The following is a 15,000-nucleotide window of genomic DNA, read 5'->3' on the forward strand; positions in this document are numbered from 1 at the left end:
GTAAAATCGCATGTGCATGTTGGTATTCATTTTCTACTCTGTGGCATAGGTTCGAATCCTTGCCCAAACAGGAGCAGTTATTATAAATGGGTTTTCAGTGGATGTACATTCCCATGGGTAGAATTCGATATTAAATGCCATTGTGGTTGATATTTACTCAACCACACACACATGTATACACACACACACACACACACACATATATATATATATATATATATATATACGTACATACATACATACATAATATATATACACATACATATATATATATAGATATATATACATACATATATAAGCGTAGAGAGAGAGAGAGAGAGAGAGAGAGAGAGAGAGAGAGAGAGAGTATTTATTTAAGCCCTTTCAGTCATATGACCAATTTTACCATAAGCAAAGGTCTTTAGTCTCTTGAACGATTCATTATTTTTAAGGATCATTTTTATGTCTTATTCGTATTGTATCTCTATAGATACATAGACAAATACATAGATGATGCTTTATATGATCTTATGTATACAAGAATAATAATATGAAAGAGTATAATAGATCCACTGAATCCACTATGCTTGAGGGTACACTCAGGCACATTATTCTATCTTATTTCTCTTTCTCTTGATTTCATAGTTTAAATACGAAATATCTATTTTAATGTCGTTACTGTTCTTCGAATATTTACGTTAATTGTGCATTACTTCTCTTGTAGTTTATTCATTTCCATGTTTCCTTTCCTCACTGAGCTATTTTTTCATGTAGGAGCCCTTGGGCTTATAGCGTGTTGCTTTTCCTAACAGGGTTGTAGCTTAGCTAATAATAATAATAATAATAATAATAATAATAATAATAATAATAATAATCCTTTCTTTGCTGGGCTATTTCTCCCTGTTGGAGCCCTTGGGTTTATAGCATTTTGCTTTTTAACTAGGGTTGTAGCTTGACTAGTAATCATAATACTAAAATACTACTACTACTACTACTACTACTACTACTACTAATAATAATAATAATAATAATAATAATAATAATAATAGCAGCATACATTTCTAGTGTCGGGTTACACTTATACGACAATAACTTGTATGTTGCAATCATATGCTTTAGCAATGCATGGTCCATGTTTGCTTGGAAGCCGATTCCATGTTTACCTGCTGACCTGCTTGCGTGAGACCCAGCACACGCAACGGTCATTTTGGGTATTTGTATGAAACAATAGAAAATCGATTAGAATGTAATTAGCCGAGTTAAATTGCGTAGATGTGAATTCATTTACTTCTCCCAACAATTCGTAAATTGCATATATATATATATATATATATATTATATATATATATATATACGTATGTATATATATATATATATATATGCATATATATATATATATATATATGAGTGTGGATACTTTAACATGGTGAGAAGGTTTACGTGTCATGATCAGCAAAGCTGTACTAGTCAGGCCCACCCATACTGGTTGGTTTTCTGTGAGCGATCAGACGAAAATCTCCCACCATCACCAATCCGCAATGGCCAGCGTGTTGTTATCACTTTTAAAGAATTAGACCCATAATTTCTCAGATGAAACAGCCACACAATCATTCAAATAGAACAATTCGGACTCTGATAACTAAATCAAACCAATTAGACTCATAATCATAAATAGAAATTTCTCAGAGATTTGGAAACAAAGAAAGATTCTAACTGTTACCAAAGCTGTGTTTTCGAATGATGTGTGTGTGTGTGTGTGTGTGTGTGTGTGTGTCTGTTCACCTCTTGGGTGAAGACTGAGATCAAAGAGAGATGGCTTTATTGTTCTGCTTTCCGAGATATTTGTCATTTCCTCTTAACGAACTTCCCATTTCAAAGGAAACAATGGCAGATTCTCAGTCACTCTTTGAGTTTATAGGAACTTGCGTTTTCTTGTGTTCTTTTCTTTTAAAAGTAAGCTATGAAATGGGAAAATTATCCTATCTGGAAAAGATGAGAGTTTCAGTTGTTTCACGAGTAGGCCTATTTGTATAGGTTCTGTAAGTGGAGAGTTTTATTAAAACGGAGAATTGGTTGGAACCTGTAACGCGGAGCTTTAAGGAAAACATAGTCTAAAACCATGGTCTAAGTTCTAAGCCAACCAACAAAAACAAATGTAGCTGTTACTAATCCACTGCAGGACAAAACCCTCAGAAATGTACTTATCTATGTCTGAGGTTCGGCCAGTTTTCTTCACCACGCTGGTCAGTGAGGATTACTGCTGGTGGGAGACTTGTATGATTGCTCTTAGCAAACTAACCTAGTATGGGTGGTCCTGACTAGTACAGCTTATTATATGTGTGCTACATTAAAATGTCCGGTATCTATGTTCTGCAAGACAGGTGTCAGATTACAAAATAGATACACGAGCCTTTACATATCTTCATTGTTCTAATTAAAAATATGTTTTTTTTTTTTATATAAAATGATAGAAACTGAGAAAATCACCTAAGTGAAGTGTATAAAATGAGACGATATAATGTAGAAGTGGTATCAGAAAGCAAGTAGATAATCTATGAATATATATATATATATATATATATATATATATATATATATATATATATGACGTGGGCATGGATATTAAGAATATATATGACGTGGGCATGGATATTAAGAATAACAGAATGTCCCCAGAGATTGCAAAAGAAGCAGGGGATGAAAGAGAAGACAATGGATTGACGAGCCAGAAGCTTGCAGGCGTGGGCTAGCACAGAAAGACCATAAACAGACACAAGTGGAGGGACATTTCTGAGCCCTTTGTTCTGCAGCATTGGATTAGTAACGTCTCATATGTATATATATATATATATATATATATATATATATATATATATATATATATATATATATATATATATATACATACATATATATATACAGTATATATATACAGTATATATATATATATATATATATATATATATATATATATAAAGCTATATTTTTATTACTCGCTATTCAAAGTAAATTTAAGAAATCGATATTCCAATAACCCGATGCCAAAAATAACTTGAATGAAAAGGCAAGAAACTTAAAACGAAGTCAGTGTGACATACCGATGTCAAGTTGAAGTCACCGGTTTTCCTACATTTGTCTTCAATGTAACTTGCAGCCTATATAAAGTATTATATATATACATACATATATATATATATATATATATATATATATATATATATATATATATATATATATATATCATGCAAATTAATGTGCAAAATTATTAAAATTTTCCAGATTTAAAACCACGCTCTTTGAAAAATGTTGATGAGACTAGTGCACTGTCACGTGGTACATACGCTCTTTGAAACATTTTGTTATTATTATTATTATTATCATTGTTAATTGCTAAGCTACAATCCTAGATGGAAAAGCAAAATGCTTTAAGCCCAGAGGCTACAACAGGAAAAATAGCCCAGTGAGGAGAGGAAACTTGGAAAAACTATTATAAGAGTAACGACATCAAAATAGATATTTCCTATATAAACTATGAAAACTTTAACAAACCAAGAGGAAGAGAAAGAAGATAGAATAGTGTGCCTGAGTGTACCCTCAAGCAAGAGAACTCTAACCCAAGACAGTGAAAGACCATGGTACAGAGGCTACGGCACTACCCAAGACTAGAGAACCTTGGTTTGATTTTGCAGTGTCCTTCTCCTAGAAGAGCTGCTTACCATAGCTAAAGAGTCTCTTCTACCCTTACCAAGAGGAAAGTGGCAACTGAAGAATTACAGTGCATTAGTTAACCCTTGGGTGAAGAAGAATTGTTTGGTAATCTGTGTTGTCAGGTGTATGAGGACGGAAGCGAATATGTAAGATGCCAAACTATTCGGTGTATATGTAGGCGAAGGGAAAATGAACCGTAACCAGAGAGAAGGATCCAATGTAGTACTGTCTGGCCAGTCAAAGGACCCCTTAACTCTCTAACGGTAGTATTTCAACGGGTGGCTGGTGCTGTGGCCAACCTACTACATATAGTAGCGCATTGCCACAGTGTTTAGCTTCACGATTAGTTATTCAACCGTGTTTGTAATCTCTGTAACGATTAAAAAGAATCTCTGAGTCTGGGAGATAACGATGAGATCTCGTATTCGGCCAAAACGCTGTAATGACACCATTACTTTCCCGTAATGACCCTGCCAATACACGACAGAGCACTGATCAAAGGTTGGCCAGATGGTGCAACGATCATGTCTGTTGAAAGTAGGAACACAACAGCCTTGTGGAGAGTCAACCTCAAACTGCTATGTAAATGGGTAGTTTTACTTTCATTTTTTGAAATAAAGGAATAAGATCTTAGTGTTAATAGCATGATTATTATTGTTTTAATTATTACTAATACGATAATGTTGTTGATCATTATGATTTATGTTTTTTTGTTAGCATTTATTATTATTATTATTATTATTATTATTATTACTATTATTATTATTAGTAGTAGTAGTAGTAGTAGTAGTGTATTGTCATTCTCTCTCTCTCTCTCTCTCTCTCTCTCTCTCTCTCTCTCTCTCTGTATGATTATTATTATTATTATTCTCTCTCTCTCTCTCTCTCTCTCTCTCTCTCTCTCTCTCTCTCTCTCTCTCTCTCTCTCTCTCTCTCATTAATGTAATGTTTAGGCCTAACTGAGATTTGTATATCTACATTTCTTATGATCCTATTTGCTGTGATAAAAAAGAAATCTTAGTATACCTTCCTCTGGCTTTATCTCATTAAAGCCAATAAGGTAGAAATATCCACCTTTCCAACTTAATTACCATCTCTGGAATGCAATGCCAATAATGTAAGGTATTTTAGCCATATGCGTCCTCAGAAAACAGGAAAAAAAATTTTTTTTCTTTTTTTGTGATTGACGCTTGATGTATAATTCAGAGAATTTCAATTAAATAGTTCTGTCTTTGTATGGGACATTGTTATAGATTCGACTATCTTCTAAGCCTAATGATTTGCTCATTTATGATTTAAAAAATAGATTTCATTCCTTTTTTCGTATTTCGACTTTTAGTAGTAAAAATGCACATATTTTTTCCCACCGTGTTCATCTTTTTCATTTGATGAATGAATTCTAAAAACGTGCACTGAAAAGATGAAATGTTTTAGGTAACGCAAATGAAATATGTTCATTATCATTTTTTTTCTGGTTGGGTTAAATTAATCCAGTTGCCAGGGCTACTGATAAGAGAGCATATAACATAGATTTATGCATTCCACATTTTGTGTATATGTAGGCAAAGGAAGAAACAGCCGTAACCAGAGAGAAGGATCCAATGTAGTACTGTTTAGCCAGTCAAGGGACCCAATAATTCTCTAGCAGCAGTATCTCAACGGGTGGGTGGTTCCCTTGTCAACTTACTACCTATATAGTGCAGGTCTCCTGAGATATTTCCTGCTTCTTTTACTTGGACTTCGGTTGGCCGTCCCTGACGGTTATTCAGACAAATCATCGTCTGCAGCCTACTTTCATCATATGAAGTCCTATTTCTCCTCTCTTGAAAAGTTTACGGAAACGTAGTAAGTTGGCAGTGGCACCAGCCACCTTTTGAGGTTCTACCGCTAAAGAGTTATTGGGTCCTTTGACTGGCCAGACAGTACTACATTTATCCTTCTCTATGGTTGCGATTCATTTTCCCTTTGCTTGTACATACACCGAAGAGTCTGGCATTTTCTTTACAAATTCTCCTCTGTCCTCATACACCTAACAACACTGAGATTGCCAAACTATTCTTCACCCAAGGGGTTAACTACTGCACTGTAATTGTTCTGTGGTTACTTTACTCTTGGTAAGGGTAGAAGAGACTCTTTAGCTATGGTAAGCAGCTCTTCTAGGAGGACACTCCAAAATCAAACCATGGTTCTCTGGTCTTAGATAGTGTCATAGCCTCTGTACCATGGTCTTCCACTATCATGGGGAAGAGTTCTCTTGCTTGAAGGTAAATTTGGCCACTCTATTTTATCTTATTCCTCTCCCTCCCCCTTTTTTTAACTTTCTATAGTTTATATATGAAATATTTATGTTGATGCTGTTACTGTTTTTAAAATGTTTTATAATAAGTGTTAATTACCTTTCTTGTAGTATCCTTATTTCCTTTCCTCACTGAGCTATTTTCCCTATTGGAGCCCTAGGGTTTATAGCATTCTGTTTTTCCAACTAGGGTTGTAGCTTAGCAAGTAATAATAATAATAATAATAATAATAAGCATCATCATGGCTGCCACACACAGTACTCCACTGACTGTCAGGTATATGATGAATTGTCATGTCAATAGGTCGACAGGTAATTTCAAAAGAAAATTACTTAAGTCCTTTTCCACTTTACGAATTGAATTCTTGGGTCCCTTCTTAGCTGGGGAAAGTGACACTACCACTAGACTATAACGCTACCCATCTCACCTATGTAATAAAGAACAGGTATCTGGATATATATATATATATATATATATATATATATGTATGTATGTATGTATGTATGTATGTATGTATGTATATATATATATATATATATATATATATATATATATATATATATATATATATATATATATATAAAATGTGTGTGTATGGTCAGTCTCTAGGTCATTGTCCTGCTAATTAGGGCATTGTCACTGTCTCTTGCCTCTGCCATTCATGAGAGACCTTTAAAACCTTTGAAAAAAAAATTGACCTTTCTTTCCGAATCTGTCTCTGACTAGGATTCTACCTGGCCTTACATCTTACTCCCACGAGTGAGTCGTGGAGGTTGATAAGTCACTCCAACACAGAATAATAATAATAATGCAAAGTTTTTCATTTTTGGAGAATTCATCTCGTTATTTTTTTCTGCTTGTGAACAAATGAGATCATCTTATGAGATGTTTTCGTTGGGTTAATTCCATACGCTCGGATGAGTGTCACCCGGAGTTGGTCTCCAGTGGGACCATCGGCTGGTTTTTCTCCAGCGTTGATCGAGAATGGCTGAATTAATGTTGTTAATGTACTTGGAATATTTTAATTTAATTGTTTATTACTTCTCTTGTAGTATAATAGTTAAAATATTCAGGTATTAAATTTCAGGCTGTTTCAGGTAAGGCTGGAATTACCCTTTTTATTTGTGTAACCTGCCTTTTCCTCCTTTCAATATAATTCATCTTTTATACGGCGTATTTGGTCTACATTTCTCTCTGTATAATGAAGGTGATGTAGATAAAACTTTTAGATTTATTTATTTCCTTATTTCCTTTCCTCACTGGGCTGTTTTTCCCTGTTGGAGCCCTTGGGCTTATAGCATCCTGCTTTTCCATCTAGGGTTGTAGCTTAGCAATTACAAATATTTTATTTTAATTGTTTATTACTACTCTTATTATTTATTCCTTATTTCCTTTCCTCACTGGGCTATTTTTTCAGGTTGGAGCCCTTGACCTTATAGCATCCTGCTTTTCCAATTAGGGTTGTAGCTTAGCAATTGCAAATATTTTATTTTAATTGTTTATTACTACTCTTGTTATTTATTTCCTTATTTCCTTTCCTCACAGGGCTATTTTTCCCGGTTGGAGCCCTTGGGCTTATAGCATCCTGCTTTTCCATCTAGGGTTGTAGCTTAGCAATTACAAATATTTTATTTTAATTGTTTATTACTTCTCTTGTTGTTTATTTATTTCCTTATTTCCTTTCCTCACTGGGCTATTTTTCCCTGTTGAAGCCGTTGATATTTTAGCATCCTGCTCTACAATCTAGGGTTGTAGCTTAGCTAGTAATGTTAATAATAACACAGTAGTACATTTTTTGTATCTTCTCTGTGGTATTGCACGAGTCGATACCTACTTTGAAAAGGAATTTTAGTGCCAAAAATACTAATAAATAACTGATGATTTTAATCATCAATTGATATTAATAATCAGCAAAAAATAATAAAAGGTATTATTGAAGTAACGATTCAATTAACTACCTGGGGATTGAAAGTTTATGGGTCCCAGCCTCTATAGAGAAGGTGTATGGCTAACAACCTCATCCCAAATGGAATAACTTGAAAAGAAAGATATCCAGTATATAAGTAAAATGAAGATCATACGTTTGTGTATTGTTAAGATCTTGAAATTTTGTATCTTTAAAGTGTGTATTATACAAGCGTGTATTATACAAAACTTCCGAAATACAATTTAATAAAAAATGAAATAGAGAAATTATAAAGGTATCGAATACTTAATGACCGATTTTTATAAGGTGTAAGTAAGCTGTAGGGAATGCCATATATTTTTTTTTCTTCATCGTATTAGCGATGGACATGAAAAAAAGTCATTGGTATCTTTTCTGAAGACTTTTATTTATCTGTGGCATTTAGTATTGAATTTAGTTATTCAATTTTGGAATTGGGATCCATGAGGAATTTTCATCCTTTTGGCGAAAACTTGAATAAAAAATGGAATTTAACAGTACCATTCCCAGTTCAGAATGGCTATTCCAGTTCCGAGGTTGCAGCGTCGAAAAGCTTCGGTTTGTGAGATTTCTCTTTTGAATATTGTCGGAATGGGCTGTCGAGAGAGAGAGAAGACCAGATAACGCGGTTGTTGCCCCACCCCTGTGTTTAAAAGAGAGAGAGAAAAAAAATAAATAAAAAACCATGGTTGTTTGAAAAATTTGATGTTCAATGTTTTCACAAGCTTTAAAATTGCGACGTTTTCACAAGCTAAGAGATTCTATTAAAAGTGTAACGTTTTCACAATTTAATAGAATCTGTTAAAATTGCGATGTTTTAGAATGTTTTATTTATCAGCAGATTTACATGGTTATAGTTTTCTCCACTTTATTAATAATTATCTAATATTAAAATTGTTTGTTTTTACAAACAGCATAGATCCATTATTATTATTATTATTATTATTATTATTATTATTATTATTATTATTATTATTATTATTATTATTATTATTATTATTATCTAAGCTACAAACTTAGTTGGAAAAGTAGGATGCTATAAGCCCAAGGGCTCCAAAGAGGGAAATTATTTCAGTTTGATTTTGAATCTGTAATAGCAAATACATATAAGCTGAATTTGCATCCCACTACCTGTATCCCCTTTTTGGCTTTGTACGTGTTGAATGGACTCTCCGCCCCCAGCACCCGCCTAAGTGGTCCTAATTTCATTCATCCATTCGTCAATTGAAAATAAAGATCGGTAGAAAATTCCGTTTTGATTTTTCTCTGAAACCGAAAAACAAAACAAAAAATCTTATGTTTAGATCTTTAAAAAATTTGCAAAAATATTCAAATGTTTCATACGATTAAATTATTTTTCTTCTCTCTGAAATTAGAAAAAAATTATTTTAAGTAATAATTATTTTTAAATCTTGAAACAAATGGCGAAAAATTTCAAATGTCATATACGAGTAATATTTTTTTCATTCTCTAAAATCGAAAAAATATTTTTATTTTAGGTAATAATTTGAATAAACCAGTACCTTAAAGATTCTTATTTTTAGATTTTTTTAGGAATTTTGCCTGAAAACCTTCAAATGTTTCATACGATTAGTAATTTGAATAAACCTTAAAGAATATTTTATTCTTTTCAATTTTTTTATTATAGAAAACTATTATGAAATAAGACTAATTGGTAAGAGATCCTGTTGAAGGAAATTTATATAAATGACAATTAATATTGAATTTGACAAGAAATAAATAAACACAATCTGGGTATAAATTAGGACTAAAAAAAAATTATTATGACGGTATTATAATTAACTTGTCTGGAAATGCCTCATTAAAATTACATAGAAACACAAGCACTAATTATATATGCATCTTTTTCACCACCATCCACCCGCTCTCTCTCTCTCTCTCTCTCTCTCTCTCTCTCTCTCTCTCTCTCTCTCTCTCTCTCTCTCTCTCTTAATTGGACGTCCGCTATATGAGATTTACTTTATAATGAGTTTTTCGAAGGTTTTTTTTACTCCCTTTTAACGACTTGGTGTAAAAGCAAGCTTTGGTGATGATGGGGACATATGCCAGAGAAATTGAATTTTTCTTTCTTTTTTTTAAAGCTTGTTTTTTGGCTAATCGAAAGGAAAATTAATATGTCTCTGTCAGAGGAATAAATGATGAAAGTAAATAAAAAGGGAATTGTGGTAATATTTATGGTATTAATAATGGTATAAAAATGATAATTGTGATGTTAACTATGGTATTCATGTCATCATCTCCTCATACGCCTATTGACGCAAAGGGCCTTGGTTAGATTTCGCCAGTCCTCTCTATCTTGAGCTTTTAAATCAATACGTTTCTCATTCATCATCTCCTAATTCGCACTTCATAGTCCTCTTCCATGTAGGTCTGGGTCTTCCAACTCTTCTAGTGCCTTGTGGTGTCCATGTGTATATAAGAATTATAATTATGATAATAATTATTTAAAGGTTGAATAATCGATTAAAGTAAGGAGAAGAAATTGTTATGATTATAGTAATGTCAGTAATAGTAATATGAAAATCATATTTGTTATGATGATAACTGACGAAGAGGAAATAAATAATGAAAGTAGGAAAAAGATTTTGTCATTATAATAATGTTATTCATAATGATATAAAAATGAAAATTAGATGATAACTGTGGTATTCATAACGGTATAAAAATTATATTTGTGATGATAATTATTGAAAGGGGGAATGAATTATGAAAGTAAGGAAAGGAAATTGTAATGATGATATAAAAAGGATTAGTGATGATAACTATGGTATTCATAATGTTATAAAAATGATAATTGTTATTATGATAACTGTTGAACGTTTTAGAATTTTTTGTTATATTGCATTATCCTAATTTGCTTCTTTGAATATTTTCTTTTATTTTTATTATGTATCGTTGGATAAATGCATTTGAACCCAACAAAATTGAACTGTTATACCTCTGTGTCCAATAATAAAGAGCCATTCTAAAATCTTTAAAACTAGAGGGTTATTAGAATTAAAAACTTCCATAGCTTGAAGGACACTCCTTGCATCACTAAAAATTGTAAAATTACCCTCCTTCTCCAACGCTATTTTCTCAATAGCGGTTAATATGCCATACAGTTCGGCAGTAAATATGGAAGCGGTCAGAGGGAGTGCACCTCTACAATTAAAACCATTACTGTGTACTCCAAATCCAACGCCAGCATCAGATTTGGAGCCATCAGTATAGGTAAAAGTTGATCCTCTATGTTCTTCAACATGTTCATTAAAAAGAGACCTGGCTTCTAGGTCTGACATATTCTTCTTATCTCCAATAAAATATTTACAAAAAGATATCTCTGGCAACTTCCATGGAGGCGTTGATGATACCTTGAATGGAAGTACCTTATTTCTAATTATATCCAGACTATTTAATAATCGTTTCACCCGAAAGCCATAAGGTTGAGGAGATTTTGGGTGCAACTCCAAGTATGATGTGTGTCTTACAAGGCTTGCAATCTGAAAGGCTAGAGAGTTAGGGAGTCTTTGCAATCTAAACCAATACCGAATACTGGAAGACATTCGGTAAAGGTCTAGAGGTAACTCTCCAGCATCAACAAGGAGACTTGGGATAGGCGAGGTTTTAAAAGCTCCAGTAGACAATCTAATACCTGCATGATGTATCGAGTCTAATATTTCTAACCGGCTTGGGGTGGCTGTGGAGTATATTTCGCATCCATAACTAATTTTGGAAAAAATCAAGGCCTTGTATAATTTTAAAATAGTATTGCGGTCTGCCCCCCATGATGTGTGGGACAATACTTTTAAGATATTCAGAGCTTCAACACATTTAGCTTTTAACCCTTTTAAGTGAGACACCCATGTAAGCCTACAATCAAATATCAAACCTAAAAATTTAGCTTCTCTTGCACATGGTATCCGTTGACCTTTAATGTATATATCCGGGTCTGGATGTACTCCCCGATACGACAAAAATGGACAATGGTAGTTTTACTTGTCGAGAACTTAAATCCATTCATGTCAGCCCACTGGATAATTTTATCAATAGAGAGTTGGATTTTTCTCTCAACCATTGCCATTCTAGTGCCAGCAAATGATATTGAGAGATCATCCACAAATATCAACCGACAAGCTCACCGGTTAACAGTTAACGATGAGAAAAACAGACATGTTATTTCAGGTCCTTATCAGTGCGAGGGGAGAGCGAAGATACAAGCATAATACATACAAACAAATGAAATGTCGTTACTATGTACGATCGTGTGACACACGGTTGGTACATTACCATAGCTTAAGAGTCTCTTCTCCCCTTACCAAGAGGAAAGTAGTCACTGAACAATTACAGTTTAGTAGTTAACCCTTTTGATGAAGAAGAATTGTTTGGTAATCTATTGTCAGGTGTATGAGGACAGAGGAGAATCTGTAAAGAATATGCCAGACTATTCGGTGCATGTGTAAGCAAAGGAAAGTGAACCGTAACCAGAGAGAAGGCTCCAATATAGTACTGTCTGGCCAGACAAAGGACCACATAAATCTCTATCGTTAGTATTTCAACGGGTGGCTGGTGCCCTGGAAAGTCTTGCCTATTCTTTACATATTCTTCTCTGTCCTCATACACCTGAAAACAATGTGATTATCAAATAATTCTTCTTCGCTCAAGGGGTTAACTACTGCACTGTAATTGTTCAGTGGCTACTTTCTCTTGGTAAGTATAGAAGAGACTCTTTAGCTATGGTCAGCAGCTGTTCTAGGACACTACAAAATCAAACCATTGTTCTCTAGTGTTGGGTAGTGCCATAGCCTCTGTGCCATGGTCTTCTATTATCTTGGGTTAGAGATCTCTTGCTTGTGGATAAACTGTGTGTATATGCTGTATACATATATATGTATATGTGTATATATATATATATATATATATATATATATATATATATATATACAGTAGTGCTTGTATGTGTATTATATCATATATATAAATGTTTCTATATATATATACACATACATACACACATACAACGAAAGCTAGACTCAAAACTCCTTGTCCAATTTTAACCAAAGTAAACATATTTCCGAATTTAGAAATCTTCCTTCAATTTTCTTTCGAATTGTAAGAAAAGAAAGAAAGAAATAAAAAAGAAAGGTACAATGTATGCAAAAATTACATACTGCGGCGCATGTCTCCCCCCCCCTAGGGCAATTGCTTGCAATCAGCAGAATTTATTATGAAATTGCGCAGTCTTCGAAAGAAAGAATGTCAATGTATTTGACCCGAAGAAGATTGTGCTTCGAAGAGAAAAGTGAGTCTAGGTTTTACCTCGGTAATAAAAGCCAAGTCAATTGGCATTGACTGCTGGAGGATATGTTAATAAAACTTGCTTTGGAGGCTACATTAATGCTGTACATAAAGAGGAATTAATACATAATGCTATTCGTGAAAAACGCTTTTATTGTAGCTGAGAGTAGGTCTAAGGAGTTAATTCACTCATAAAAATGTCATAAAAACGACGTAACTTTAGTAATCAAAGCAGGATTATTGTATTTCACAGTTTTCAAGATATTCCATTTTTTCTATATAAATCTTGTTTTGAATTAGTGCTGTGTTGTCTCCCGTTAAACTTGAAACACCAGAATTGGCATCCTGTTGGAATCTTAATACGGCCAGTAAAATTCAAACTTGTTTATCCGGGAAACATATCGTTCGTCGTTTTTCGTTGAAATATACTTTCAACCTTTACAAGAAATGAGAAAGTCTAAGAGAGGGAGAGAGAGAGAGAGGGGGGGGGGAAATAATGAGAACATATATCACTAAAGTGAAAATTAAAGTGGACAGTAAAAGACAACATTTATTTTTGACAAGAATATTCTCTCGGACGGTCCACACCTTCAGAGGAAATCTAACGTCATTCAAACTGCCAATTCCAAGAGTCCTACGTGTGCATAGGCATGAGTATCACCCCGAAATAGCTTTGCCTTATGCAAGGGCCCAATGCAGTATTGCCCTCCTTCCTTATCGCTTTCTTTATCTGTCCTTCCTCTGAAATGAATGGATGGCGCGATAACATCGTACGTCTGGTAGCGATCCAGTGCGAGGCGAGAGATAACGTCGTACATCTGGAAACGATTTCTCGCCAGGGCCAGGGTGGGACTGTTCCTTAGCCATTGAAGTGGGATACTAAATTTAGATGTTAATTTAGATATCCCGTTTCCTTTTGGAAATTAACTACACCTACTACTAGCATTTGCAAGTGAGTTTGTGGTAAAATAAAGGAAGTCTCGGATAAGTTTGATTAAAAGGTTTTTATTATTGTTGCCTTTCATTCAATTTCAATGTTCGGCAAATAGCTCTCTCCTGAAGTGGCCATTAGGTCGTAACTTTATTGCAATGCTCATTATAATTCTTTAACTGTTATTAGGATTGCAATGTCAAGGAGGGAGACCCATTAATAACACGTTTGACTGACAAGTCATGTAAGATAAGATTTAGGGTTGTGGTGGCCGATGTGGTAACGTCCCTGACTGGTGAACGCCAGGCTGGGCTCCGAGTCCCGCTCAAACTCCTTAGTTTCTTTGGTCGCTGCAACCTCACCATCCTTGTGAACTATGGATGGATGGTTTGGGGGAGCGTATAGGTCTATATGCTGAGTCATCAGGAGCCATTGCTTGGCCCTCCTTGGTTCTAGCTCAGGTGGAGAAGTGTCTTGGGCGCTGATCATACGGCCAGTCTCTAGGGCATTGTCCAGCTCGATAGGACAGTGTCACTGTCGTTTGTCTCTGCCATTCATTAGCGGCCTTTTTTTTTTTTTTTTTTTTTTGTAACATATCAAATCTTGTTTTCTAAAGGTTTATGGACAGGATAAATCCACAATAATAATAAGGCTGATAGTTTTAATATAAATCAATTTTCTCTACCTTATGTTTGTTTCCTGACGATTCCATGTACCCTCTTTTGACCTCATCGCTTAATTGTATACCAGGTAGTTAGTCGACTGGTGTATGTCGCAGTCTAACTTCAGAGAAATTAAATTTTTAAATATACAGTGCAAGTGAAGCATGCCACTGGTGCATT

The sequence above is a fragment of the Palaemon carinicauda genome, chromosome 6 (genome assembly GCF_036898095.1).
Source record: "Palaemon carinicauda isolate YSFRI2023 chromosome 6, ASM3689809v2, whole genome shotgun sequence".
Taxonomy (NCBI): Eukaryota; Metazoa; Arthropoda; class Malacostraca; order Decapoda; family Palaemonidae; genus Palaemon; species Palaemon carinicauda.